The sequence below is a fragment of the Solanum pennellii genome, chromosome 12 (genome assembly GCF_001406875.1).
Source record: "Solanum pennellii chromosome 12, SPENNV200".
NCBI classification, from domain to species: Eukaryota; Viridiplantae; Streptophyta; class Magnoliopsida; order Solanales; family Solanaceae; genus Solanum; species Solanum pennellii.
In genome coordinates, this window is record NC_028648.1 from 6,366,200 (window position 1) to 6,372,964 (window position 6,765).

Genomic DNA, 6,765 nt, shown 5'->3' on the forward strand with positions numbered 1-6,765 from the left:
AATATTATTCTTATACACTCTATCAAACAATAAATAATATTTGATTATAAACTTTTTAAAAATTATCTTCAAAAATTCAGTTTGATTATAGGTTTTGGATTAAATTATAAAAATTTTGTCTTTAGAAATGAATTTCAAATTCATGTTTTTGAAATTTCCATCCACAAAATTTGAATTTTTTCCAAGTTAAATACATGTGTAAAATATTATTTTAAAAAAATTTAAATTTTAAAATGGGAGATGAACTAACTAATTGTTAATTAGTGTAAGTGGTAGTGCAACTGACCTTGTTTGACTTTGTGAGAGGTTGGCAAAGCCTTGTTTAGAAAAAATTGGTCATTTTTTTCTAAATAAAATGATTATTCAATCGTTTTCAAAATATTTTAAGTGGTCGTACATATTATATCGTTTTTGACGTTATAAGCTTTGACTTCATTTCGTGAGAAATAACAACAATTTGAATAGCCTTTAATAATAATATATTATTTTTTCTGTTTATTTTTATTTGTTTATTATTTTTTGAAATATATTTTTATTTTTTATTTTTTATTTTCAATATATTAAAAATAGAAAAATATTTCTTAAAAAAATATTGTGTTATTTGGGGTTTAAATTTAAAATTATTTCTTTCAAATGGACATTTATTGTTGCTGCATTAAAGGCATAGTTTTTGTCTAAAGTGTCCAACTATAGTATATTCTTTAAATGTAGAAGTTAATATATATATATAACGTAATTTTTTGGTTAAGGGTGGCTAAGCCACTAATATTTGTATGTCACGTCGATACTGAGATAAAATTGAAACACAATTCTTTATGTCTTTTCATTTTTTATTGTGCTTTTTTTTTTTTTGGTTTGCTCTAAAGTTGATATAAAATATACCAATAAACTATATTCGAAAATAGAATGAATAAATAAATATTCATGCTAAAATGTAGATATCTCGCCCTCTTTAAGAAAAATTCAAGCTCATTGCGGCATAATTTCATCGGTCCAGTAGTATCACTCTTGAATTATGCCCTCTAAGGTACACCAACTCAATAATGTTATACAAGTCAAGTAATTTTGAATTCGTTAAAGAGTCCAAAACTCCAAAAAAAGAACATATATCATCAATATATTATTTCTCTCTTTTGTATAGTGAATTAGTTGAAGACTTAAAAATATTTTTCTTTCTTTTTCTCAACTTTCTCTTACACTTCACTTTCGTTATTTCTCTCGTATATTTCTTATTGTTCTAAACACAAAGGAAGGTCTTCGCTACTTATAAAAAAGGAATTCTTTCAGCTACGAATGAATAGAAAGATTATGAAATATTAAATTGAGTAAATAAATGGCTTTTAAATTACTAAAGTTACAAAGCATAAATATATAATAAAGAGTGAATAATCAGTTAATGGTTGTATGCATATTATTTGTTTTTCTCGTTTCAACAAATGACACAAAATTCTCTCATCTGGTTTTTTTTATATGTTAAGTACTTTTACTACAAACGTAAAGTAAAGTTGTCAGTCACATATCTTATAGTTTTATTAGGCTAGCGAACTCCTTTTTTTCTTTGACACACAATTTTCATACAAGTGATACACAATAAGGGGTCGTTTGGTAGAATGTATTAGGAAAAATAATACATGCATTAGGTGTGTGTATTAATAATATGCATTGTTTGTTACATTTTTTTTGGTCATGTATAACTAATGCAAGCATTAGATATACACAATACTGTGTATTAAGTTGTGTATTACTAATACCAAGAAATTTTAGGTATTAGTAATACATAGCATTTTTACACTTGCATTAGATTATGCAATTACAAAAATACCCTCAAAGCCCTTTAAAAAAACATTTTTCATAGTACTTGTTTCATCTTCTCTTTCATCTTCTCTGTACTTTGTCAATGAAAATTCAAGAGTAGGTTTTTTTTCCTTTTGCTCAATCAAACATTGTTTGCTCATCTTCATAAGGTTAGTACTCTTATCTTTCATTAAAATCTGTATTTTTCAACATCTCTTTCACAATTTAAAATGAAATTTAGGTTTAGCTCGTTTTTTTAATATGCTTTGAGCTCATCTATTTCACTCTTTATATGGTCGAAAATTAGGGCACATAATAGATACTTGTTTAAAAGTTTTATATGTATTCATTCGATATTTATATGGCAAATATAGGTGTTATTATGGATCTTCAACCATTATCAGACATTGAATATATCATTCTTGTGAAGATAGTGTTTCAACAAGTTCTTGTTCTCATTTTTTGTCTTTTCATGGCTAGTCATGGTCATTCTCTAAGAAGACGATGTCAAAACAGACGTGATGTTAGATATCGTATGAGCGTTCGAGTTCCGAAAATCATTTCTCACTTACACTATATCATAAATGATAATGGTAGTGTATATATCTATAAGTTAAGAATGGATAGAAATGCCTTTCACACTTCAGTTCTCTTAACTAAGAATATTGGAGGTATGACTTAAGTTACTTGTGGATGTTACCATAGGTGGTTATTTAAGTTGCGACTGATCAAGTTGAGAACGATATGTTAGACGCTGCTGATAGTCAGCTAGCTGAAGTCGCTAAAGATGCAAACACCACTAAAGATCCTGCATATGCTAAGATCCTGAATTCTACATTAACAACAATGTTGGGATGGGCTAAGAAAAGGCTTCTTGCATACCATGACACTTTTGATGCTGGGAATATTGAATTAATGTCAAACATTGTATCTATAGGGGTATCTGCATCAAGAATTCTTGTTGAAGATATTTCTAATGCGTACCGGCGACGGCTTAAGGGTGAAGTTGATGTGGCTCGTAGTAGAATCGACACTTACATCAGGTCATCACTTCACACTGCATTTGCACAGGCAAGCAACACCTTTAACAGAAGTATAAGTGCAGTATGTCTGAAGGCATATGAATGTGGGTAAAATACTGCATCTATCTTCTTTACTGGAAAATACTGCATCTATTTCAAATTACTCCACTTCTGTTTAGGCTGTTCCAATCTGATTTACTTTCGACTTCAATTTACATGATATACTTTCTATCTTGGTCATGTTCTGTCCACTGCCTTTGTTGACAGCATGTCTCTTAAGCTTTATGCAGGTTTTTTTCCCCTGTAAGTTTTTCCTAAAGTCTCATATTTGAGGACATAGGCTGCTAATTTTCTTCAACCTCACTAATCCATCTCAATCTCGTATGAAGTTTTAGGTCTCTCTACGTTTTTGCCACAATTCTCATTTTTTAGGGGTATATTTGTAATGATTTGCTTCTACTGTCACCAGTTGCTTATAGAAAGGGATGTAATTATGTTCGGTGCAGTTTCTTATTTCGTAGCTTATAAGTCAGCTTAACACGTCATCAGAATGACCATCTGAGTGCAATTTAAAACTAGAAATTTGGTTATCTTGATTGCAGTTAATGGAGAAGGTGAATTCCAGCAGGAGAGCATCAAGACACCAACCAAATCCTCTTCCTGTCCTTGCCATCCTTGCAAAGGATGTTGGTGAGCAGGCTTCTAAAGAGAAGGAGATTTTTAGTCCCATCTTAAAGAGATGGCATTCTTTTGCTGCAGAAGTAGTCGTTGCCACCCTACACGTGTGCTATGGGAATGAGCTTAAACAATGTCTCTGCATAGGCTTATAGTGCATTTACCTTACTCAAAACCCTCAGCACTATATTTTATGTTTTTGTGGCAAGAACCAAGAATGTATACAAGTAAGGGGTGAAGGAGTGAATTTTAACTTTTGGACATCCTAGTATGAAGTGCTAAACTTCCCGTTTGTGTGAGGAGTTGGTGTTTTATATCTATGTTTATTCTACTTTTGATGAATCATTTCGTACGTGTGTCTTAAGATTATGTGTTCTGCGAAAATACAGTTTCTTGGATGAAAACTAAGGATCCCTACCTTTGCATATGAATAAGTTGAACTTTTGGACTTATGGTGGCAAAATTGTGAAGATGTTTGACATCTTCTTCTTCTTTTTCTTTTTTAATCTTATTTCAATGTAGTAACAACTTTTTAATTTTATATTTGAAAAAGAAGAAGAATAGGAAGAAATAATGTTTTAGCAAATAAATCTTTTTTTGATGTTTTAGCAAAGAACCTTGTTGCAAAGAAAGTATATAAAGAAATAAAGTGTAAAGGGTTTTTTGTAAACATACACTTTTTAAATAGAAATTATGCAAGATTTGTTTTTTCTAATACATCAAACCAAACAGTATATAAGAAATAATGCAGACATAACTAATGCAAGCATTATTAATGCAAGCACTAGTAATGCAAGTATTACTAATACACCCTATTTTGCATTGTTCTTATACACTCTACCAAACGACCCCTAAGTGTTTAAAATAGTATAAACACAAAATTATCATAAACACAAAATTATCAATGATAAATGAACCAGTGAAGAACAGAAGAACATAAATTAACTCACAAAACTAAAATTTGTAAAATCGTACCAAAATCTGAAAAAACTGAATGGAAAGAAGATCAAGCGCACCGAATGCACATTGTCCCTTTAAGGAAATTATTTCCCTCTAGTATTCGAGGTTTGATTTGGAATATGTCCTCCCAGGGTGTATTAATACCAAAACGATAATATCATCGAGCCACTCAACGGTAATAAAGTACAAGAAGAAAATTTGTGCAGAAGAACAAGAAATTAGAAATTTTCATAAGTAAAAAGTCTGAAGAATTACGAGTATTTATAGCCAAGAGGAACTAATTTCGAAATGTTGCAACCTTTCAGAATCCACACGACCATTCCACAAAGTTTACAACCTTTCAAACGGTTATAATTGTTCTTGAAAGTTGCAACCTTTCAGAACAGTCATCTCCAACGACAGTGTTTTAAATAAAACGGGTCGCGCTGATTCAAGTTGGATCGGAATATTTCGGTTAACTAACTAAATAATTGAAACATTTTGGCCATTTAATTTAATTTAATTTAAAAAAAATAAAACAAACTTTGTCAAAAAAATAATTTGTCGATCATTTTTCAAAGCTAGAGCTGAAACCGAGCGAGCGAGTGAGCGACGACGACGACACGAGGGTTGTCCATCTTTTCCAACCCTTTTAACAACTAATAGAAGTGTTTCTCTATTTAAGCACATTTTTTTTTCTTTCCACCACGAATGAGAGAGAAAAACCTTTTTACTAAAGCATAAGAGAACTTTTCAAGTTCTTTCCTTTTCATTTTCTTCCATTTCTCATTAACTCTTGCTATGTAACCAACAACAAGTGAATAAAAAAGAATTGCAAAATTCACACAACCAACAAAATTGTATTTCATAATATTTTAACATAATGTGACTTGATAAGAAAAACTAAATCACATACTTTATGATATTTTGCATTTAAAATGAAATTCATCTCACTCAAATGTTTCATACCAAATGGCTACTACATGTTTTTCCATAGTTTCTTTGATATTACTTATGTTAGAGCCAAAATCACCAAATTATATTCAAACAGTAATAAGTCATTTATTCCAAGATAAATATATCCATTTATAATACCCTTTTTAAGCATTTTTCGAAAGTAAAAATCACAATTTGACAATTATTTTTTTTCTCTTTTCATGAACTCCCACTAATTTAAAAAATTAAATATCATTTTTTAATGAAAAATAGTTTTACTTATTTCATAAAAAATATTAGGTAAAACATTTTTTTTTTACTTTTTCTTCATTGAATTGAGCAAGTAGAGAAATACTTTACATGTACATTTCTCTTCAATCTCTTGAAGTGAGCGATATTGAGCAGAAGTTGACATCTCCTATCTTGATGTTCATACTTTTTCAAACTGTAATAAATATTGAATCTCTTTAAAATTGTTGGTGTAATATACAACAAATACAATAAATTACAGTTGAAAATAAAATAAACAAAAATGAATAAATAAATATTCAAAATGAAGCGCGAATATCTCGCTCTTTTTAAGGAAATACAAGTCTACTGCAACGTAATCTACAACAATTCAATAGTATCACTTATGACTTGTCCCCCTAAGAACACAAGATTCCAATAACGTTATACAACTCAATCAATTCCTGATTAGTTGAAGAGTCCAAAGCTCTACAAAAAAGAACACCTTCCTTCAACATATAATTTCTTTTATAATGAATTAGTTGAAGACTCAAAACAATTTTTCTTTCTTTTTTCTTTTTTTCAACTCTCTCTTTCACTACGCTAACCTTACTCTAAACTTCTCATTATTTCTCATATACATTTCTTGTTGTTTTAAATACAAAAGAAGCTCATCACTATTAGCAAAAAAATAATATTTTGGCAATGAATAAGAAGATTATGAAAAAAATAAGTTAGATAAACGAATACCTTATAGGTTATCAGAATTATTAAAATAAAGAGTGAATAATGAATTTGTCACGACCCAAAACCGGGCCGCGACTGGCACCCACACTTACCCTCCTATGTGAGCGAACCAACCAATCTAAACCTTAACATTTCAATTTAATATCAACAGAAAGTAATGCGGAAGACTTAAACTCATTAATAAAAACCAATTCAATACTTCTAAAATTCAACATCTATTATTCCCCAAAATCTAGAAGTCATCACCACAAGAACATCTATGATCAAATTACTAAACTAAGAGTATTCTAAGAAGCTAAAATAAACAAAAGCTAGTCCATGCCGGAACTTCAAGGCATCAAGACATGAGGAAGAAGATCCAGTCCAAGCTAGAAGCATTAGCTCACCCTGAAATCCGGTGTAATGAAGACTGGCTAGAGTTGCG